Below are 25,177 nucleotides of genomic sequence, written 5' to 3'. Positions count from 1 at the left end.
AATGGAAATGAAAGGAATTTGCTGATTTTAATTAGACTGGTTATAAATGATCTGAAGTGGTTTTAGCTGCCTAATTTTAGGCAACTAAATTAAAACACTTTCTCCTATTACTTTTAAGAAATACAATTGATATGTACAAATGAACTGAAATTTCCTATATCCTAATTGACTGCATCACATCCTTATCCTTTTGCAACACATTCTTTTGTAAATACCATCAACCAAATTAAAAATATAACAAAGCACCTCTAAATTTTTCCTATAACCATCGTTACAAAGGTAATCTTAGTTTAATAAAACTATCTGTTAGGAAAAGAAAAATAATTATCTGTGAATTTCAAAATTGCTTTTCTTGCTAAAATTCTGTGTATTCCATGATCAAAATGAGAACATGAACACAGTGGAAATTTTGGAAAAAAATTTGTAAGAAAATCTTTCACTGTGAACTAAAATTGCACATAGCTTACATTTAAGCATTTGAAAAAGGGAAAATAGCATTTTATCGGCAGCAATCTGAACTTAAATAAGGATACATTGAACCCTTATGAAACTTCTTGAAAGACTGAAAACTGCCTTATGGTTTGGGGTGGTTTTATGTGCAAGTTACTTGGATATCCTGTTTTATGAAATTTAGTAGGGTGCTATTTTCATTATATAGTGAAACTGAGTTTGGCTATGGACGTGTTTGGCTTCTAAGACCATTGCAAGATATTTAAAATGTGTCTCCAGCAAGTACTAACGTCTTTTAAAGAAAACCTTCAACTTGTACATAAATACAATGTATTGTATTGTAATAAGATGTTAAAGGTATAATGTCACGAGATGTAAGAACGTAAGATTTCACCTTGTATGAACTTTAGAAGTAGTGAGGGATTTGCAGTGTCTTTCACTACTGGAAAAGAGACGAAAAAAACTGGAGCAACCTAAGCCCCACATTCCTGAAGCAGATATCCAGCCCTGTGCTGTTTACAGCTGTGATCAGCTCCTTCTTTTCTAAGACATGTTTAGTCAAATAATTAATTAATTAAAAGTAATTAATCAATTGGAACAACCCCAATTAATTGCTTTCCAGGTTTGTCTATGATTATCCCCATAGTCAACCAGGTGGCTATCACGTTAGCATGGTGCAAGGTGCACACACGGACACTGCATTTTCATACCCTTATGCTGAGAGTATACTTTGGCCAAGCACAGCAGAACCTTTAACAGTGAAAACAACCACTTCAATCAACCTTTTTAGGTAGTTTTTAGATGCCATGGAAACCTCTTTCAGCCCCTGCAAGACCATGGTCAGGCCCCTGCGCATCAGCTGAAATACACTGGTGTCTTCATGAGTCCATCCCAATATCCACCCTACATGTTTTTGGTTGCTTACTGAATCAAATAGAATCTATCAATCTTTTTATAATGTACTTACAGCAGTCTGGTTTGTGCCCAGAGCTAAATAATGGCAACTCAGTTTATCTTGCAACTTATGTCACAAGTCAACGATGTCAACAGCCGAGCCATGTCCAATAAAATCCTCTTTAGACTGCTTCCAGTTTTAAAAAGTGATTGTTGACTTGGTCTAGCAGATTCAGTAACATCATCCCACAAATAAAATGTAAGCTGAAAATCACTGTTTTACTTATTTCCTTGTTAATGTGAGATTTTATACTGGTTCTAGATCTGCAACTGTGTAATTGCAACTAATAAGCCAAGTTTTAAAATCCTTTGATTTTTTTCCCATGTAAATGTTACAGATGTGCACACAAACAACAGCTAAATTAACATCTGGACTCTAGTAAATAAATTTATTTTGTTGTCTTGCCTTTTGAACACATAATATCAGCTGAGGTCTTTTAAAACCATTTATGTAATGGGATGTTATCAAACAAAATAGTACACACCATTTGCCACATTTTTTGTTTATTGACTCTATTTTGCAGTGAATAACAAATGCTTACGCAGAACCTTGTCAATAGGGATGTATTTGAGTAAAGCTTTTGTAAGTCACTCTAACATCATTCATAAGAGTGAGAAATTCCACTATTTACAAAGTATTATTGCTCAGCCAGCCTAGTGGCTGGCATCCTGAGGAAACAAGCAGTAAAAGTGTTTTGATGAGGAGAGAACTGTAGGTCATGCAAGTTCTTTCTATGATTATTGTTTTTCTGAACTTTGTTCACATCACTAATCAAAAATTAAGATTTATCACCTGTTGCTTTACCTTTGTCTCTCCTGCCACCCTACCTCACTTTTAGGCAATACAAAGAAAATTTACGATAGTCTATGTACAGAATACCTACCTTTTCCCCATTCCTGCATTTGGATTGTAATCTCTAAAAATGCTAAATACTTACGTGTGCTTTTATGTGGAAATATGTTGCAAGTAAAGGTGTAATCCTCATTATTCTTTCAGGCATTTATTTGACTTTTTAATGTAATCTCAATATGTTATTTCAACAAAGTATTTTCTCTTCTTTTATGGATAATAAAACAACTTATTTGCAATAGTACGGCTCCTGGTCATACTATTGATTATGGGAATGGGTTTCAAGTGCCACTGGGGTGCAAAGGAAACGTTGCCCAGCTCAGGCAGAGGGCCCAGGGCCACGCTGGGCATGTACCTTCCCTGGGCGCTGCAGCAGGACGGCACCGTGCTGCAGACCAAGAATAACCAGTGAAGAACAGACAGGTAACGGGAGACACGGAGAACAAGGCTGAGGCTAATGCATCTCTCCCTGTGAATCAGCATCTGGTGTACAAGGCTGTGACGTTCACAACCGCGTTCTGAAACTAGATTTTGCACGCCGCAGTCCTTTCCTGCATGTGGTGTTTCATATGGAGAGCAGATGCAAAGAGGAACTGTGAGAAGATTGTTTTTTTCATGAATGTTGATATGCTTGCTTTCAGGAATTTGGCCTCAGATTTCATATAAATTCCATAACATGTTATCTTTTCTTAAAATATGTTTCTTCTTCAAAAAGTAATTTTGACATGTCTATTTTAAATTTTAGTTTGTCACTTATTTCACTTCCTTAAATCTCTGCCTACATTTAGATGGTTTTCCTGGTTGCATTTGAACCTACTGTTGCTTACCAATGTTTAAAAACTCTTATTTACTATCATTGTGCGAACAGACTAAGTATATCTGATTTCAGGATGCATAAATCTAGGTGATAAAATCAATATTTCTTGCAGCTGAACTTGCTAAACAATTAAATATTTTTAGGTTAACATTGCTAAAAACATATCTGCAGGGTGTACAAGAGAATTCTGAGCAATTCATCCAAGTCGTAAAAGATTTTAAAATATCCCAGCTCAGCTATAGGAAAGAAACAATTCCCCAAAATGCTAATGCGTTGAAGCTGCACACTATGTACCAAATAACAAGAAGCTACACATGCCTATTAAAGTGAAAGCAAAACCAGGAGAGCAGATATCATCATAGCCGCTTCTTGGAAAGCTGCTGCCAGTTCAGTTAACAGCCTCTGCCTCACTGAGCCGTCTTCTCTCCAACCTGACAGTAAGTTTAGAAGCATGAGTGCTCTCCTTTAACCAGAGTCCCAAACCCACTGCAACCGACAGTCACATTTTCTCAGATTAGATGGAAAAATACCTGGAAGCAAATCCTCCAAGGAGTGATGATCACCCTGGCCAACGTACTTCTGGCTGTTTCTGAATGTTTAAAATGATCTCTGCATGCGGAGCCAGGAAATCCAAAACAACATGTGTGCTTGAAGGATTAATCTGCATTTCACGCAGCCTGAAAAATACCCTGTAAGGGACCTTACTGAAGTGGTAGGCGAAACAAATTATTACTGTCTCCAGCTAGATCACTCACAGGTTGTAATATTCCTTACCAGCCTCTAAGTGGCAACAGGTATAGCATTCTTCCCTGCAGTCCCCAAGAAAGACACACTCCTCTCTAACCGCAAAAATCGAATAAACCATTCAGAGTCTCTTCCACTTGGCTGAGTTCTGGTCAACCAGTGTAAAGGAGGGAAGCATCCCAACAGTATTACCAGGTTGCTCTTACAGCAGGTCAGGTGGGATCGTCAGAGATGAATGATTAGTGAAACTGCTTGTCTGCAAAACTTAAGCTGTTGTATGCAATATGTACATACTAACACCACAGTGACCAACGCTGTCCGATGGGGGCTGATCCCATGCCTGTCTCCCTGTGTTATGGGGCAGAAGGAGATCTCTGCTTTGACTAGTCTTTATTTTTGCTTCACTTTGAGGGGCTTTCTCTGACATCAGCATCAGAGAGATATTGAAGACAGAACAGTGATGGTCTACAAAGCCTGACCTGAAAAAGGAGAAAGATGTTGTGGGGAGGAGTTTCTGCACCATTGTCTGGATGGAAATACAGCACCAATATCAAAACTGGAACCTGGAGAAATATCATTTCCTAACACCAAAGATGTCACACTTAAACTAGCCTGAGAATAGCATTTATCTAGTCTGTGGGAGACCCATCTTCCACCCCTCTGTCTGTGGAAAATGCGAATTATTGTCACTTAGGTGGGTGCCATTAGCACAAGGCTGCTCCTGACCTCACAGACTGAGTAAATGCTAACGCAGGCAGCAGTAAGAACAGCTGTAACCCCCACACACACCAAATTGACGGCTTCACTTATTTGTGTGCATAGACACAACCTGAACAACAGGTGTGTAAGCAATCCCCTCTCGCCCTGAAGTGTGATGGTCAACATTAGTCAAGGGGAGACCCAAACTCCTGTGTCTCTTCTAGCGGAGGAGCAGGTGCCTGTTTAACAGGCAACTGTTGTTTTGTTTGTGCAGAGATGACCAGTCATGGTGTGTTGAGAATGGGATAGAAAATGAGAAAAGGACCACAGAAATTATTTATTTCTTCTTATTATCCTCTTCGAAAAAAAATGTTTTATTCTGAAAGCCGGTAAGGGGTTACTCCATGCAGTTCAAGGGGTGTTTCCTGTATAATTTCCAGAGCTGCCACATCTTGATCCTCATTTTTTAACGTACAGCAATGGGCTGGTGTCAGCTAAGCCCCACTGATTGTCTCAGGACTTCTCTAATTTCAGTGAATCAACTGACAGACTGAAGTAACGCATTTAAGATTAAAACAAAAAGCTTTCTTTATCCTGCAGTCAGATTATAGGTAATATACTAGCCTTGCACTTTAGGCATTAGCTTAAATACTAATGTGTCTGGAAAAAACAATATACTTGAAGAACATCTGAAGTATTAAACCAAAATCTTTTGTTATTTAAACCTATGAATGCTGAGAAAACTTTGTTGGAATTTGGCCTACTTTTATTTATTAAGATGTCAAAGGAAGGTAAATATGGTTCTGAAGCCCACTGCTACCTAAGGAACTCATCCTTTACTGCATAGATCTGCTTGCACAAAATTAATTTGATTTGACTTTTCAAGCTGCTTTTCTAAAGCTCAAAAGTGCACAACTTTTCTCAAGGCAATGGTAACATAATCAAAAGCAACAGTAAGAAAAACAATAGCTTATAAAGAATTGAATTTTCATTTTATGTCTAAATTCCACCACATACACGTAATCTGCATCTCAATCATATCCATCTAACATTATCAATGGCACAGCAGACACAAACACACTGAGAGAATGCATGGGTTTATAAATATAAATACACAATTGCATTACTAATCCACTGGATAGTATTCTTAATCAAAGCATTTGGCATGGGAGTGAAAAATATAAGGAACCTGTAACACCTTTCAAGACAAAAATTGCAGCATGATCCAGTTTATTACTCTTTGAAAAGGATATTCATAACAATTCAAGCCTGACGCTGTTGAATCACCTTTCTGTATCATGAACTCCAGGACAAACTGCAAAGTTTTATATGTTCACCATTCAGTACTTTTTACAGTCAATGGAGGAACCTAACGAAAGCATTGAAATAGCACAAATATATTAGCTTGAACAACCATCATATGCTCCCATAAACTTTATGTTTTATCTTTTGAAAAGCTGCTGCTATTTAATAAGATTTAGCCTCTTACTTTTAATCTCATACTGCAGCAGCAAGAAAAGACCTAGTCCTGCTTCAGCATGTTGCAGTGTTGTCATGGATACACAAGCGTGGTCCATCACTTCCACCAGTAAGTAAACAAGACTCTCAAAGAGTGCTCCGCAGGATTTACTAGCTCCGTAGTATTGTTAGCTGCGCAGGGCTTTAAATAAGCAAATGGTCTGTAGTTTTAGAATAATATCCAGGGCAGTGTGGGGGCATGTGTACACGATATATCTTCCTTTAGAAAAATCAAAGGGTAAATGTTATGCTGTGTAACTTTGCCCTCCTTGCTTTTTAATTCAGTTTGTCTTTGCCTCTTGTTTTAAGAAGACCTCTGTAGGCTACATAAGGGATCATTCTTTAATGTGGCAGGCAACTTGGAGTAGTCACCCACTAACCGCTTAAATAAATGACTTACATCGTCACCTACATGAACAGTAAAATGCGGTTGGTCCATTTTTCTGGGGAAAAGTCATTTTAATGTGGCAGCATGGTGTTTGGTGATATTCTCATTGTCTTTACTCAAACAAAGTCCTCTCTCAACCCAGAGATTACAGAAATGAAATTCAATTTTACCAGCGCACCTGTCAACCGCTACAGCAGGCTTGGCTTGATTGCAATAAATCAGCATCTTATGTTGATGCAGGGATGTACATTAAACACCCTAAGCTGGTGTTTCAAGAAGAAAAAGCACAGATAGTTAAGAATGCTATATTTAGCACAGTATATTAAGCTTCACAACAGTAAAAGTCTTAGTTAGGGGCTCCACTTTGAGAAATGATAATAGAAATGACAAATTAAATTGGGTAAAAAAATCAGGTTTAAAAGCTCTAAACCCACAAATCTCTAATACTTTGAAAGAGAATTTACTGAAAAATCATTGTCTTTCATACAAAGTTTAGAAAAGCAGGTACGTCTTTGTTTTCTTGCTCAAAACACCCTCACTGTATGGTGATGAACACTAGGTGTATGACTGGGACGTTTTGTTGGGTTTAGCTGTTGGGATATCTTTGTTGATTAGCCTGAGTCAACCTAATTTAAGGCTAGACAGAGCAAATAATTCATGATGAATAATTTATTTGGTAAATTTAGCCATTTTTTTCATCTCTTGTCATATGTGTGAGCAGATTGCAAGGTAGATTTAGGGTTGGTTTTTTTCTTAGTCTGTGACTTCATTACCAATATCCAAAACCTGCAATGAACTTACCAGTTGCCTTTGGCTGGAGAAGTCATAAACTGCTGTATCATTCTTTTATTATTGCAGCTAATGCTTTAAAGTTTTGAGTGACCACTCTGGCCTCTAGTCAACAAAGCATCTACCTTCAAAGGTGGCTGATTTCATCGAGGGTTAGGGAATGACCAAGGATCTGAGCCAAAGCACCTTACCTTCAAGCACACATATGTTCGTGCTGAGCTCAGGAGTGTCCAATACCCCCACCAAGAAAGACAGCCAAGAGTTTTTAGCAGACAGATATCTTTCCAGGATGTGAAATTTGCTTTCCACAAATATTTTGCCATTGGCACTCAACTGCTATACAACTTACTGAAAGTGAGTGCAGGGAGGACACAAGTCCAGTGAAAGCAGGTTAATGTGGTGAATGGATGCTCGTGAATGTGGGTGTTTGGGTTTTTTTGAGTTAGTGCTTAAGAGACAGCATCATCAAGCCTTATGAGTTGCTTTTAACAGCCATGTGAGCTCCTTGGGGCAAGAACATCTCTCCTCTGCTCAGAAAGCACATGGCACACTGGGGTGCTCAAGAAAATAAACAATAAATTGTAGCAATTAATGCAATCTTTTCTTTCATTAGTTATTCTTGAATGTGATGGAAGACACGTTGCGGTTATATCTGTAAGGGTTACTGGTGCAGGTAAAGGCTACAGGATCGCACCCATCTGTTTGTAAGCCTTGTGGGTTGAAAAATGCAAATACCTTGAGCTGCTTATGTGTATATTTAAGCACTTGAAGCCCCATTTAAAAGAAAATTTTAAAAATTGGGTGAAGGCAGCTACAGCGTGCTTGAAGAAAAACAGCAGTAAATATTTACTAATTTATTCCCAAATTAAAACTGAAATTTTGACCTTTTTTTTTTTTAAGGGAAAGAAAAGAATGGGAGAAAAAAGACCACTGTGTCTTCTCAGAGAGAACAAAGCATAAAGATATTGCTCAGAAATTAACCGTTTTAATTACTGCTTTGCAGGCCTAAATATGGGTAAGATTTCCATCCTTTGCAGAATAACACCACCGTCAGCGAGCAGGCTCTGTCCCTCTTTCTCAGACAGCAAGTACAGTCTGCAAAGCTGCACTTCAAACTACGTGCCCGGTGCCGAAAGAGTTAATTTAAATTTGATAACAAATGGCTCTGCTTTTGAAATGAATGTAGCCTGGCAACTTCAACTGAGAACCCTTCATAGGGCCTCAATTATGTATGCAGCTTCTTTGAGAAATAGTTTCACACTTCTGACCCAAAGCCCACGATGTTGTTGCCATGAAATAAAACTGTACGTAGGCAAGGGTTCATTTCTGTACAACCTCTGCATTTCTGCACTCCCCCCCCCCTTCACCACGACATGTAAAAACCACAGAAAATTGCTTATTCCAGCCTGTTTTTTTGCATTCCTTGCGTCGGCTCATCCGCTACCCTCTGAATACAAATTTAATATGTATGATCTTTGTTCCAGCATTTAACCTGTGCACTCGTTTCAGGGTTTTTTTTTAGGAATTTCCAGCCACTCTGCTGGGCTGCCGCCCTCATCAAAGCTGCCGTGTGAAACCAGAGAGACAGACAACGGGTTAAACACCCACACCATTTCATTATTTATTTTTTTCCCCCTCTCCCCCCAAAATGGCTGCTTTGTCTGTGTGCATACACCAATAGCAAATGTCCTTCTGTTATTGTACAACCAATTTGATGTGTCAAGTATTCATATGCTAATGGTGGTACAGTTTCTCACTTTTTCACAGATAAATTGTAAGGATTGCTACAGACAGTGAAACAAGAATAAACAGCTTTTATTTCAGATGTGATAAATTACTTTCCACTCAAATAACATGCAACACATGCTACTGACCGTTATTGTTTCTATTCATTGTGAGTTTGCCTTCTGTTTTTCTTTCTTAAAACAGTTAGAATATATTTAGCAGATATAGCCAGAGTCAACGCAAATAATTTTATTTCCTTCATTTGCCTTGCACTTTCATGATGTGTAAGTTCTCTCCTATGGAGCATTTATAATTTTAAAGCTTACAATAGGTGGGATTTGAAGACTGGGCTGTTTCCTCTTGTGTGTTAACAAAATATGCCATAGTATGCATGCCTAGAATCCATCACTTAGGAATGCTGCTGGCAAAGGATTTCCTAAATATAGCATAAAGCAGGAACAAAAGAAAATAATACCCAGCACCTTTTTGTTCTGTTGCAAGATCAACATTTATTCAAAACCTGAAAAGACTAGGAGCTAAGAATGATCATTTGTATTTTGTACCTGAAGTAAAATAGGACTGTTTTCAGAGCCCGTATTTTATAAATAAGGAATAAGTATTTGGCACAGATAAAATAAACTTGCATATTAAGCAAAGACTTTTTTTTTAGAAACATAAAAATGGGTTTGCATTTCTACTGGTTGAAAACGCGTGGGTTTATGTAATACAGTCAAGGATTATATCTGTGTCCTCAACTCAGACATGAAAACACATTTATATGATTATGTTGTTCCACAGCCCATCCATAAATGTAAGGAAATCCCGAGTTAAACCCATGAGTCCAGACAGACACCGCTAATTTAATTAGCCAGCGGTAGATATCTGTGCCACCCTGCTGAAGTCCATTTTAAGTCACTGCACCCTGCTGCAGCCCAGGGAGGAGAGCAAGGTCAGCTACAATTAAATGCCATGCCTGGGAGCTGTGTACGTTAGGGCTTTCCCTTGCCTTTGTGGAGGCAGAAGGTAAAGCATCGATGCCAGCTGAGTGCATGCAACATCAGGTCACTGCAGGCATACAGGAAGAAATTGGGCAGCACGAAAAGTAAGACCCCCACTGAGGCATCAGCTCATCTATAACATGTCATCCTGTATATTTATGAGGTATATTTAACCAAAAGAGTAACTCTCCGCTGGATGATTTCTTTGAATTACAAAACAGCGTGACATCCTACCCATACATAACATGTACAAGCAACAGTTTGCTGGGGTTGGGGCAGTAAAGCTTGATTTATAAAATACAAGAGCTTTCTTATTTTAAATGTGCCTCATCAAGGTTGCATTGATCTTGGGGATCTGTTACTTCATGAGGGAGGTTAGAGGTTGGGGAGGAGTTGGTTGGTGTGGTACCTGAAGAGGGATGTTGCACGTCATACTGCAAACAAAAGCATTGAATTCATGGTCACAAAACCTGCAAAAGTTATAAAAGAAATGGGGATGACCAGCTGGCGTGTGAGCCACGGCCCTTCTACTTCATAATGAAGTGAGCATCATCCTCACAGAACATCAGCGCCCAGTTAGCATCCTTGACAATAAAATGTGTGTTTCTGGAGAGATGTACCCACAGGCACATTCAGGTCTCTGAAGGTGCAGGCTCTCAGTTAGCTTTCCTGCTCTATGTGCCCACATTGCACATTTTCTAAATGCTGCTGGTGTCACTGATGTCCTCCAGGTGTTGTCTAGAAACGTTGCTTTCTGCGACTCCCTTTTACAAAGTGATTGTGCCAATGCACCAGGATGTCAAACTGAAAGATGAATTAACCAGGGCTGCCCATAATCTCCTCTGAGAATCTCTGCAGGTGCCTGAAATGATGATGGTCAGGGCACAAAAGAAATGTCACGATGTCAGCCCCCCACTTTTCCTGAGGGGAAGACAGGAGGAAACTGAAAAGAACGTTTGGAATTTTGGTGCCCAGCCAGACTCTGCAGCTATGGCCACGGAGCCCTCTATGCTGCCCTCAGAGGGCTGATGACTCATTATTCATCCCATGTGCTTGCAGGCGAGTGTATAGCTGCTTATTAAAAACTCTGGCTCTGCAAACACTTCTGCACTTGCTTGACTTTAAGTATGCAAGTAATCCTATTGGGTTGAACTGTCAGCTACTAAATCTGGGAGAAATGACATTGCCAACATCTCAAGATTAGTATAAGAACAAGAATCAAGATCCTAGTGCCTTGAAGACTGGTGAAAACTAGTTCTCACCGTATTTTTACCTAGGTTGCTCTCAGAAGCTTTCTTTCACAATTGAATTTTGTTATGTAGCTGTGTTTGCAGTAACAGTGGGGGAAAACACAAAACATGTAAAAAAATGTGAAAATGTGGAAGTGTTCAACATAAATATTGCTCCTTTAAAAAAAGAAAATGCCCAAAATACAGAACAGTCAAGGACTGTTTTCTCAAGTATGGCACATAAAAATTCAATTAAAATAACATGACACTTTTTATCTAAACCATGAGGAAAAGCATGTTTTCTTTTCATGAGATACCTTCTTCCAGACCTCAGCCAAAAAAAAAATGTTTGCAAATACAAATAAATGTGCATAGTGAGAGTTGTTCAGTCCTTTAAATAGCAGATACAACTACTAAGAACATGCACTTGGAAATGCTAAAATCTACAGCACCATGTCACAGCTATGTGCAATGAGATTCTATTTTTAGAACAGTTACAGAATGATCAGGAAAATAGGCAACTAAGCTCCAAAATGAGCAAAGAACTGGATGATACTTTAGGTCTAAGCATATTGGAGGAAGTTTTGGGGTTTCTGCATCCCTGATAGGAAGTAAGGAAAGCTGCTGTAGGGATAACATGAGTGTGGACCTTCTCCCACCCACCAGAGTGCTCCAAGGAAGCAGAGAAGTAAAATTGTGGTTTACTCCACTGTGATTCAACGTCCACTCCACAGCTTTGGGGTAGCTTCTCCCCACATAGGCCCTGGTGAAGATTTTTATCCATCCGCCACCCTTGAGGCTACAGCAGAAGGCACTCTGGTTCGTAACTATTGCAATATAAAAATGTTAATCTCCTCAGAGTTGTTTTCAGGATGTGTCAAATTAAATTTTACTTAGAAATGTTTAAGCTGATAGATAGTGGATGCTAATTAGACAAAAGGTGATGAGCAGGTCAAGGAGAAGAAGATGTACACAAGTTTACAATTAGTGTACTTTCCATCTTTGTGAGATTTTCATCTAAAGCCTGACCACAGATGTTCTACAAGGAATCTTTTTTTTTTTTTTTTAAGATGAAATGCCATAATCAATTAAATTTTTCACAAATGACAGAAAGTGATGGACTCATATCTCTGAGGTAATCCCTTCTGCCCACCTCTCTGAGGGTGCAGAGGGCTCCATCAGCAATGGGTGCAGGTGCTGAGACTCCATGGAGATGGCATATTTGGAGAATGAAGAGAAGCAGCACCAGAGGCTCAAGTGCTTGTTGCGATCTTCTTCCAGGTATTACGGGTGCAGCACCACACCATAAGATGGCAGGGCAATTTATCTGGCAAAAATGCATCTGGTCAATTGTCTTATCTCACCCCAGTCCTGAAACAGAAGCCGTACCTCTTCAGGCCTTGGATGAATTGGGAGAATTTTTGTGGCCCAAAACTCTTACTTCTTTTTCCCCATAGGATAATCCACTTTCCCAGGCTGTGTCCCTTAAGCAGGATTTTGCCCTTCAAATTTCAGTCACAACATAAAAATCAAGAGGTATATTACTTTTGCAATTGTGATTGTGTTTGCAATTGTGATTACTGTTACGAATACTATTACCAGCCCATAAATTCCCAAAGCTTAAGCCTGGGATCACATCAGATCACTGCAGTCCGACCTGCCGAGCACCACAGGCCATTGCATCTTGTTTACTCTCTGCTGCGCTGAGCTCAAGGACCTGGTGCTGTCTGGCCAAGCTGTTCCTTGTGTTTAGCTAAAGCACATCCTCCAAAAGGCACCCAGCCTTCGCCTGAGAGATGGAGATCCTGCAGCTGGCCTTGTAACTTGTCTGATGATTGATCGATGGATCGGTGTCCCTGGCAAACGATTGGGTCTAGCTTCTCGTTTGAATCTGTTTGGCTTCAGTTTCTAGTAGCTCATCCTATGCCTTTCTCTGCTGGGTTAAAGACCCCTTTAGTACCCAGCCCACCTTCCCCGTGAAGGTGCTCACATACTGTAACCAAGTCCCCTCTCAACCTGCAACAAACTGAATAAGTGGAGCCTTTAAGCCTCTCACTGTAAAGCATTATCTTCAGTATAAGAATCATCCTGAGGGGTTTTTTCTACTCCCTTTCCGACTTAGCAACTACTTCTTTAAAAGGATCCCACAAACGAACTATGTTAATGATGGTTTGACCATTGTGCAAGGAAAGGCCCTGCAGGACGTGGCGCCTGCGTGGTTAGCATCACCTGTCCCTGCCCACAGCAGCGCACAGTTAGGTATGAACGCCAAGGTCCTTCCCTCAGCCACGACCGGCTCGGGTGCAGCCCCACATTTTGCAGCCACTGCTTGCCTCCCACATGCCACTTTCATGCATCTGTACTAAAATGTCAGAACGGGCTCTGCTTGCTAAGTGAAGCAGACCGCTCTATTTGGTTGTCCGCATCACTGCTCATCGTGTCCCAGCAATTTTGGAGTTACAACCAAACCATCGATGAAAGTATTGACAAGTACCAGTGGTGCTCCTCTTCCCGGAAGGTTCCAGCACCCTATTTTCACATTCCTACTTCTAGAACCACCTGTTAGCCAGTTCTGAACCCATTTACCATTCATCCATTTGGGGTTAGTGGAAGGGGAGAACAGCTTTTGTTTTACACGGTGGAGTAGTGGTAGTTCTATTCAGAAGCTGGGTCTGTTTGACAAAATTTATTTCCCTTAATCACCTGTGAGCTGCCTTTAATTCCCTCTCAACTGATTACCAAAGCAGCTTTTTTTCTCACTGGCTCAAGTTGCTTGGGTAGGACCACTGCCCTTTCTGAATATTAGCACAGCAATGTTCTCCCACTCTTCTGGCATTTCCCTGCTGTTTCAGGGTTTATTAAAAATTAATGTCAGTGACTGAGTGCTCTCCCCAGCCAAGTCTTCTAAGACTCTTGGGTAAAAGTTATTCAGACCTACTGGCAGATGTTGTTTAACATCTATTAATTGACTGGAAAGTACTTATTAACCTCATTAAAGGACATTCTTATGTAAAAAGAATGTCCTTATTGTTTCCAAATGGAGAACAGAAATAATTTTGGCTGGTTTTGGGTTGCCTGTCTCCTAATAGGTTTATCACAACTATTTGTTTTGTTTGTATCCCAAAGTTTATAGCATCTGTTTTGTGCCCAGTGTATTATTATTTTTTTTAAATTTATAAATCTGTCTGTCTTTTTCAAAACCTTGTATCTGGTTTTTTATTTCTGTGAAGGTACCATGAATCTCTTTTTGGTGTCCTCCATGAAAATTCTCTTTCATACTTATTACAATCCATTTTCTTTGTTGCCCCACTGTAGCATATTTTTAAATTTATTTTTTTAAAATTTCTATATGCTGCCTTCACTTCTCCGCTTGGCAGCCAAAAAACAGTGTTGCCTGTTTTTCTTGTGTAAGCACAATGTTGGCTGTCTTATAAATTTACCTTATAGAAACTTATATATGATCTTACAAGTTTAATTCACACCTTTAATTCTAAACATTCCTCTCCAACACATCCTTACATTCGCTCTGCTATGAGACTTCCAGTTTGAAAGCATGAAATATATACAGTGCTACTACTTGAACCTTTTATCCATTCACTCACACTGAATGCAATCAAGTCAAAATCACTGATTCTTGGGCGGCAACCAAGCTGCAATTATTAAATCTTTCCTTTGTCCATCACACTGAGATCTAAAGAAGGGTTATTTATTATTAGGTGCCTCATCTTTGGAGACAGGGAATAATCACCACTAATTTTTGCCAGAAATGTCGATATGCTGCTCAGGCATCTATTCTGTGTGGCCCATGGCAAGCCATAAGGCATCTATATATATTTTTACAGTCTTTTTCTACTTTTCACTTTTACATGTTAAGTTATAAATGGATGTTTAAACTGCTGATGAAACTTTTAATTTTGTTACAATGTAAGTATTAACAGTAATGCTTACAGTGAAAGCGGTAGCTAGTGATAGAAATGCCGTGGATAATAAGTGTTTTCTGGGACGGGTCAGGAATCAGCTCTAATTGTTAGGTAACATTTAAATAAAATACAACATGCAAGGAAATATTTTAAAAAGCATTAAATTTCAGTTAAAACGTTTAATAGCTGTTATATAACACCATGGAATGCTATACGTTCATTTTTTTCCATTTAATTATGTAAGATGGAATTAATAACTTCATTTTTTCTTAATTATTTTTTTCCCCTTGTAATTTTGTGTTATCTATTTAAATACAATTACGCCCTGTCCAGAGTTCTAAGCTTTCGGTTCTGGTCTTTCAAATTCCTACTTCATGCAATTAGCACCTTTTCTGCAAATATGCAAGTCAGCTGCCTGAGTTTGCACTTTATTTGCAAATACAGTAGTTAACCCCTATCTCAAACCTTGTTTATCACTTAACATTCCGGCACCATTTTTCTTTGCTCTTGGGACTGCCTTTCAAAAGTGATATTTTAATATCCTATCTTCAGCCTGAAATAGCGAATATGAGGTTGCTTCAAGATCAATTCCGTATGTATCAGCTCCATGGGATATTTGATCTTCCATAATTTACTAATGTATATGAAACCTAGGCAAAGTGATCCGTGTTAATGCAGCAGTACTCTGTCCTGAGCAACAATGGTTCCATTATGAGTAAGGTCTCAATTCAAAGCAAATAAGTTGAGAGCAAAGTGTACTGAGAGACTGTTAATGGACTGCAGCCATCAGGCCTTTTTAGTTCTTGCTTCAAAAAAGTCCAGGCTCTGGGTGTTAATTATAAAACATGAGAAACTTACCTTGGAGGTAAGAGTTCCCACTCACTGCAAAATACAAAACAAGGGAAAAGGCAAGAAAGAGAGACACAGGTGTTGATGACCTTAGAGACTCATTCAGCTGGATACAGGTTTTATATCTCAAACACCTCATGAAAAAAACAAAGTTTTCGGTTGAGTTCAGACACAGTGTGAATGCCACATGTGACAGAAGAAATGGAAGAGAGGATGGTAGAGTAGGAAATGAGAAATGCTGAACCTCTGGGTCTCCCCAGGAGAAATCACTCTTGAAATGTAGCCACTGTTGCCATCTCCCTGGCTGCCCTATAGCATCTAAAGGTGCTGCTTGAATAATAGCTAAATCCTCTCAGACTACTTGTATTTGCTCTTAATTTTGTAAGGTAAGATCTTTCTCATACTTTCAAATTAAAAAATAAACAAAACAAATTGTATTGTGCTGATCAATGTCACCAGACTCATGATTCTAGACTGCTTATGTTGCCTTTTCCTTTGCTAAACTCTCCTCGTTAGTATTTCTCTAATAGCATATAAAATCATCCGTGTAATGTTGATAAATTACTGGCAAAATGAGCAGCTCAGTGTCTCCTAATGAAAATGTAAAAAATCTTAAGTCACTTCCCTCCATTTCTTTTCAGTAGTATTCACACAGTTTGACTTCAGGCATTTAGTCTAGATGTTTTAAATATTTTTTTTTTTTTTAAACCCCAAAGGCATCTTTTGAAGTCTTTCCATTGACTACAAAACCAAAATATTGTGGTGGTAGATGTGTTGATTCACAGCTGAACCTGATATCCTATGCAACCTTTTCTCCAGCATCCACCAACAATCAACGCCAAAAACTCAGCCTCATTGGTTTTTTTTTTCACAGTCCTTGGATTCCTCTTAGAGTCTTATTATTTTGTGTGTGCATGTGTGTGTTGCTTGCTTTGTATACCTGTGACGTAGTTGTTATTATCAGCTCCTGGTTTTATTGTAATTGTTGCACTTTGGAGACGTAGGGAGAAAGGAATTCTTCAAGTTCCAGAAAAAACATAAATATTTGGATCTAGCTAGAATGTTCTGAGTTCAAACCTCAGGGCTCAGAAACCAGAAGAAAAGAACCTAGTTAGGACTGCTTAGTTGGTTGTTTTTTTTTTTTCATAAACTTAAATCTGTAGCTGTTATGGTAGTGCCAGGGAACTGAGGCTGTTGACTCTTTGCTTGGCTATTGTCTGAGCACTAAAGCAACCTAGAGGAGCAACCAAACTCTTTCTGTGCCATCTGCTTTCAGATGAGCGTGGCACCCAGCACACATGGCCCTGGTCTGAGGTTGCAGACCTCAGCCGGGCTCAGGAGCCTGACCCTCAGGGGTAGATCTGAGCCAGCACAACAATTCAGGCCATGTTCCTACCACAGCCCACGGGGTGTTTTTTGACTCTGAAGTCATCTCCTGAAACTTGGCTCCAATGCAAGGGCTTGTGGTATGCAACTGCCATAGTCCACCACAACGATGTTACCTCCAAAGGAACAGTTTTGTGGGCCTCAAAATCCCCTTACAGGCCTAAGATGACCTAGAGGAAGAGAGCAGGACAGGGAAATAACGGGAGCATCATTTTCTTTTTGCATTTGCACTGCACCTGCAGGAATAATGATAGTATAGCTTGGGAAAGACTGAGGATGACTATCAGCTCCTGCTTGGCTACGGCCTTTACTATAAATATTGATAGATTGCTTTTCAACCATTTATAAAGGTCTTGTTATTGGAGAGAAGCTAATAAAAATATGTACCATATTAATATGGGAAAGCTGATTTCTTGTTTTTTGCCTACTATAGGTGAGATAAGATCGTATTGTTGAGTGTGCTTGATTTAGCTCACTGGTTACTCTTACCAGGTGTTTTACTGTGTTTCCATGAGGTTGGTTCTTTATTTTTCCCAAAAGGAAAAACAGCCTCCCCCTTGATAATTTTCAAATTGATCTTCTTTTGCTTAGCAGCTGTTATTTCTGTCAGAATACACATCTGTTCTAGGAGGAGACTGTTAGAGATCATCCTCAAATAAACAGAATGTTGGGGCCATGCAAGATGCATCTTACAACAGCAGAAAAATATCTGCCAGGTCACTCCTCAGCAACACTCCTATATATTTGTATTTACTTAATACAGATAATATTTATGTACAAGGTGTCTTGATACTTGCTATTTGTAACACAAAAAGCTTTTGGCAAACACATCTACGCTGTCACATCATCAAGTAGCTCTCCTGTCAGCCAAAAACGATGATGATATTCCCAACTTAAATGTCATGTAGCTGAGACCATCCTGGGAGGAAGCTGATAGACACTACAATGTATAATTAATACTGTTGATATGAAAAAGGCCATAATGAACCAACAAAGTCAGCGCTCTATTAAAGCTGTTGTAGAACCTCACTCCTTTTAAAGTGGGCTTGTGACAATTTCGGTATATAAAATATATTCAGTGTCACATCAGTATGTCATCTTACATTGTCACGACTAATTTCGAGGAAGAAAATCAAAATTTTTTTCCTCAAGTAGTCTCTTTCTGGAGCTTAAGTTTATGATATTTCCTGCATTCTATTCATTTCTGAATCTTATTATTTACGTTAAATAAATAGTACAGATCCATTTCTCAGTTCTTGTTCACAGGTGGCAATGGAAAGGCAGAAGGGTGGATTATACACCATTAACCTATTAAAATACACATCTTTCTTTCCATTGCTTGCATGTGCAGTTTTTAGCAAACTGCAGCACGGACTAAACTTCATGAGCATAATTGTCCACGTTAAAGACACCAGAACACAGAAGAGTGGTTTAAATTTAGCCTAATCTAAGGTAAACCATCCTACACAGCTTTATTTGGCCTCTCCTGGCAGAAAGCCTGAATGCTTACCAGCAGAGCCAATATATAACAAGCTGAAAAAAAACATTTTGTAAGAATGGTTAGTATAATGTAATCTCTGAGTGTGATTCTGCATCTATGGTTGTTAAAATATTAACGAAATAGAGGTCGTTGTTTACCTATCTCTAATTTTCTGACCCAAATAGTTGCCAGACATTGGAGTGCTGTAGAGGAAGAGGAACGAAGGAAAGAAGGGAAAATAATCTAATTTTGCTATATTTGTATTGATCTGCTCTTATTTTTCCCGTATGTCCAGTGCATATGCTTTTATTGTTGTAAAATATACAACTCAGTTACAAATTCTGGATGAAAAAAATAGTTTCTTATTTATGTAATTGCATTTATTAGTTCCCAAATAATGACACACAATGTAACTGGTCTGGAGCTGAGACCAAAATGTGCAGGAAGTGTGGAGGGACCAGAAAGGCAGACAGAGAAAATCCTTTCCAGTAGCAGCTCCATGACATGCTTTGCCCACTGACCAGGGTTTTCAGCCACTGGGAAAGGAGAACATCACATACAGTGCAAAAAAATCACATCAGATGCAGACAGGAAAAAATGCAGAAGAGCCTTGCAGTACTTTTAGCCTGTTTACTACCCACCTCCATGATAAAGGAATCAGGAGGAAGAGCAAGGTGGAACAACTAAGCAACTAAAGCAAAAGGAATTAAGGCGTTTCAAAGAAAGCATATCTTTTCAGTCTTACTTGTTGAGCGTTTGAAGTATTGTCAGAAAACCACATAATTTTCATTCTTCGTGTATTTATAAAATTGCATGTTTTCCTTTCAAAAATCCTTCTCAAATTGAATCTTCCTTCTCAGGGGAAATCTCAGTTCTGCTGCTTGCTGTCCAATAGTCACAATTAACTGACAGAAGGAAGAACCGAGTTGTTCTTTTCTTCTGCTAGTTACAGCTTTTAAAACTTGGGCACACACTTCCTCTGGTCAATCTGGATTTCATCTTTCTGAAAAAAATCATGTTTTTTCTACCACAGACGATCTAGAAATGCAGTTGCTGAGTCTACCCCAGCAGCACACCTGGATCATACAGGCGCGGGTCAGATCTGCTGGGCTAAACTTCTCTGCAGTTACATTTCGTTTACCTTTGAACCCCGTTCCTTATGCAGCTGGTGTACGGATGATATCAAATTAAGATAGCAAATTATCTTGCAAATGCCATTTTGTGTATCTAGGCCAAATGAACTTCTTTTCACAAGCCTAACAAAAGACCTGTCCCTGAAAAACTGTGTTTGTCCAGAAAAGCCCTAGTAATCAGCATTTTGTGACAATGTAGTATTGCCCTTTAGGTGGTATCAGAAAAAAGAATTTAAAATGTATGTTATATATTTGTGGGGCAAAAGAGAGAATTAATTCCTTCCAAGAAAATCTATAATTATTTCAAATTCCATCTGTTCCATACTTCATTTTTTTTTTCCCTATTCTTTGGCTCAAATACCCCTCATCTTGCTGGGCTGTATTTCAGAGATTTCCTTCCTTCCCTGTGTAGTGATATTACTTTGCTGCGTGAGTTCAGTGGGAATGGAAGTGAGAGGAGAGGTGCAGGCATGATGGGGATGGGGATGGCATGCATTCCTCAGAACTTCTGGGCTGCAACTGAAGCTAAATGGGCCTTATTGTTTTCTTCAGCTTGGCCAACAGATACCAAGAGCCTCCAGTCACCTGACACTACTGTAAGTGCAATTATCCCATGGGAGCAGGAGTTATTCCCTGGTCTGTACGCGGCCAGGGAATGCAAGGTGATCTCTGTGCAGCACTTGATCTGTTGTTTAGCTGAAAGCTATAATGTGAAATCGATCCATATTGTCCATTTCCGTATAGATTTTGACTAAAAGCCAAGTTTGTGATGTGTCTAATTCCCCTGATCTGGCTGGAGTTGAACAATATTTCAGGGACTACAGAGAGAAGTGCATTCCTGGAAAGCAAGGGAATATGTGAAAAGAAGAAATCTGGAAACAACCAGGAAAGACATCCCTGTTTTTATTTTAAAAAACCACAGTTTCTAGCCTTTACAGCTGCAAGGAAAAGCTGGATAATGTGGCCTGGATACAATCTAATGACTTGAAATTCAGACAGAAGATGGATAAAATTGTATTTTTTATTCTAAAATAATCTTTAAAAAGAGATATGAACTCGGGAGATTTAGAGGCAGTTGATTCCTGGTTTTCTAGGTATTCCAGTAGCATTGTTCACATATTTTCTCCTCTCCCCGGTTTCCCAAAGACTACAGGAGGATTTTCATATTCTGCTGTAGATTTTCAAGAAAAACTCACCTAGCTGGTGGGGAAAGATGACCTTGTTTTGAAATTGTGTCCTTGCTTTGACACATCTCCCACCTCCAAGGAATAAATACAAACAAACAAACAAAAACACCAAAAAAAAAGCAACACAAAAAAAAAAAAAAAAAAAAAAACCAAAACTCATCAACCAAAACTACCAGTCTGAAACCTTTACCCTAGTTCCTTAAGGAACTCATCAAAGATAACATTAGGGACAAAGGAAGGGAAAACCCGATGTTTCAAACTAGATTTACTTGTTTTAAAGCACTTCTGTGCACACAGTGCTATGGATAAAACAGCAGAAGACAAAGGCTGTCCTACAGCCTCCAGGACAGGTTGGTACCAACTTTTCCTTCAGAATTAAATGTGAAGACCCACAGAACCGGACCTCCTCTGCCTGGTGGCCTGGCCTGACCCACAGGCTTGCAGGAGGTTGGCATTGGTAGTGCTATAGGAGAGGAGAAGTGGCCAGGTCCTGCCACCAGTGCTCTCTCTGCCTGCCGTCACCCACACACACAGCAAGGTCTAGGTTTCTCAGTCATCTGGACCAAACTGAACATCATCATCCAGTGACAGTACCAGATCAAAAGAGGATGTGTACTCATGGCATAGCTCATCAGAGAGCTCTGAAGGGCTGAGATTGCTCTTCAGGGAAGGTAACAGGGACTGCGATTTTTGCTTCCCCAACCCCAGTACTGATGGTCCTCAAGGTCCAGATGCCCCATCACAGAAACAGTGGACATCCTGGCTTTCCAGGACAGGGACACAAGCAAAACAAGCAGGGGTGGCTGCTGTTTGCTGCTCCAGCAGCCTCCTGCCCCATTTCTCCTGTAATTGGAGCTGGATGATTACATCTGTGTTGCTCCCAGAGATCTTCAGGAGACTTTGGGAAACTTCAGAGCAGCAGTATCCAGAGAAACTTGGGTAGGCAACATGAAATCTTTCAGGTTTTCATGTCCAGAAGCAACACAACCTTCTAGGAAAGCAGTATCATCTCCTGCCCCGAGACAGCATTCTGACTGGGTATTGCATGAGGATAAGTGCTTTTATGAATATTTCCTTTCCAGTGCTGATGGTAGATCTGACCCAAAGGTTGAGACTGACAGTGCATAGGTCAAAGGAGTCTGGCCGTTCATTCTGCTGCCCTGATGCACAATCTGTGAAGTTCATACAAGCAGAACAGCAAAAACTTCAAGCTGCCAAGCACGGGGGGGGGGGGGGGGGGGGGAAGAAAAAAGAAAAACTAAGTGTACTGTAGGTGAAAGATGAAATGGTGCGTATGATGCCCTAGACAGGTTCGCTACAGATCAGGTCTGAAACTTTATGAAATCAGTGAAAATATTTTCATTGATTTTGGTGGGATTTGGATCATGGCCAAATGTTTTAAGGCAGGTCAAAGAGTAGATGGAACAATATATGTACCTATGACATATAACTGCCTGACATGGTTGCAGCATGGAAGTTATGTACAATATAGCATCCATACTTTAGAATTTAATCAGAATCAGAGAGGACAATTATAATAGCAAGTGACTTTATTTTGCTTGAAAAAAATGTGGAAGAAAAACGTCTTAATTGATTTCACCAGGTTTGTAACATTCTGTAACAGAGGTTAGGCATAAAAGCAAACACACAACAAAAAAAACATTGTACCTCTAGAGTAGTAGCATGTAAACTAAGTTGTTACTCCACTGTTAGTATCATTTACCTCCAGATTTCCTGCTACAATACAACAAATAAAGATTTCTCTAATTCCATCTTGACCGATATAATTCAGACAGAGTGCCACAAAGCTAATTTGTACACACATAAGCCTATGTAAAAACTAACATTTAGGTCTTCGTAAACTTCTACTAGTTGACTATAGCAATACTGTACAAAGTGAAGGAGGGTAAGGGGATATATAAGGTTTAGGACTGAACAGACTAGTGCAATTACACCCTTACAAAATAAAATCCCCGCTCGTGAGTTCTACCTTGCGTTGGATTTCACAAGGTCCAACTTTCAGTGAAAGATGCCAAACCTGAAACTAGCTCCAGATTTAGCTTTATTCTTATGTGGGGAGTTAGATATCTCCAAAACACGCACCCAGATTACTTCCTCAGTTCATAAAGCAAGGCAATGCCTTTCCTCTGACCTTGCTTTATCTATGATTTAAAAAGGAGCTTTTGACTGAAACACAGAGGATCAAATACTGTAGTTAAGCATCTGGTTACATTCTTAACAATAAAGAGTATTGAAGCTAGTTCTCAACACAGACATGGTCAAATCACCTTTCCCCCCCTTCCCTTTATAAAAAAATCTAAAGAACAGTAAACATTTGGGAAAATAAAGAACACTGAGGAGAAAGAGGGGATGCAACAACAAAAAAATATACGTTTCATATATTTAATGAAGTTATCCTCCTGAGAGATTTTGGACGAGCTAAAGATGTCTTTCCTCTGTTAAATACCACTTTTATGTTTGACAGAATACCAATCCTTTTTCAGTTCAGCAGAGAGCTGGACCCAATCTCAATCATCTAAAAATGCTATCTGACCAAAAAGAGTAGAAAATAAGTTGCTTTGTGCTGTTCATGATCACTCCTAACACCTTTAAACTAAATAGTTTTTTTCAATTTATTTGAAATGTGACAAAGATAAAAACCTTAAAGAATTCATAAGATTGTAAGAATCGCTAAGAATAGACTATTCACATGAACTCCAATGAAAATCTGTTTTGAACAGAAAGGAAAATTGGAGTTTCTGCGTATTTTACATAATAGAGAAATACTATTATATCAAGAAACAAAAGCTGCAATTCATATCAAATTAATAGTTAACATTAGTCTTAAAAATATAATATTCCATCAAAAAGGAAATGAAACTAAATTTTGCAACTAAAAACTTCACCTTGAAGCAATTTTGTCATAAGAGATACAGAGACCTCACTGTATACCCTGGCATGTATAGATTACCTTGCAGCAAAACAACAAATTGAGTTGTCTACCATGTAGGTGATACTTCAATTGCTTTCTTTTTATTTTAACAACTGCTCGGAGGATGGAGAAAGAAGTTAAAAATACTCTATTCTACATGGCTTGAAGAGTTATTGCAAGTTAAACATTATTTGAAGAAAGTATTTTATCAAAAGCATGAAGAAGATTTCAAGATTTTTCTGGTTTTTACTTTGGTATATTTCCATGGGGAAACATGAACCAATACGGGAAATGTCAAAATGCAGGCAATTTTATGACATTTAAGAGCAGCATCAGGTCCAATTTTATTAAGTTCATTGACGTAAGTTTACCAAGATTTCTGATGAAAGGTTGTCTTCTCAAAGATTCTTTGTTCAGAAAAAATAGTGGGTTTATAACTTACTGTCTTGGATATAATATATTATAGCACCTTTGTAGATCGTAGTATTATTACCTACATATTGAAAGTTTGATTTCTTTTTGATAGCTTGACAGATGCTACATTTTTATATTATTCCTGGTGTTCCACAGAATTTATTTCCTGGAGTTGCCAAACACAAGCACCTGGAATCTCTGCATCAGAGCACAAGTTTTTCACACCAAAAAGATATTGTGGCTCAGGCATGACTCCAATATTTATTTTTCTGTTAAAAAGCAAAAAATATATGTGAAATCAACACAAATTCTTCAGGGAATGTTTTACTTCCATAAACCTTTGTCCAATCCCATCCCAGCTTGGACCGCTGCACATCTTGAATCACATCCATGAACAAGCACTTAACAGATTTGCACAATTTTGTTTGTGATCCTTAAAAGCTTTTTGCTTTGTCTGTTTTCTGCAGGTTTGGTTTATCCTCCCATCACACCATTCTGCATATTTCAAGTTCATACCTAGTTCATTGAGACAAATGGTAAAGGTCAGTCACATGGTGGCCATTGTACGGTAGTTCTATTTCTGTTTGAGCCAGGCTGGCTCAAAAAGAAGCTCACGTTTCCAGGGGCCATTCCTTGTGATATTTCATGTCTGTATCACTGAAGCTTTGTGAGTCAAGGGCTGCTCCTGACCAACCCGACCTCTGAAGGGATGTTG

General features: G+C 39.1%; 1 long non-coding RNA gene across 3 annotated transcripts in view; it reads right to left on the bottom strand.

The window, feature by feature from the left end:
* LOC308057005 overlaps positions 1 to 25,177 on the bottom strand; it is a 141,120-nt gene that overhangs the window by 16,603 nt on the left and 99,340 nt on the right. The window lies entirely within an intron of this gene.

The sequence above is a fragment of the Falco punctatus genome (assembly GCF_963210335.1).
Source record: "Falco punctatus genome assembly, chromosome: Z".
NCBI classification, from domain to species: Eukaryota; Metazoa; Chordata; class Aves; order Falconiformes; family Falconidae; genus Falco; species Falco punctatus.
Note: the sequence above shows the minus strand (reverse complement) of the source record. Positions and strands in the feature narration are given on the sequence as shown.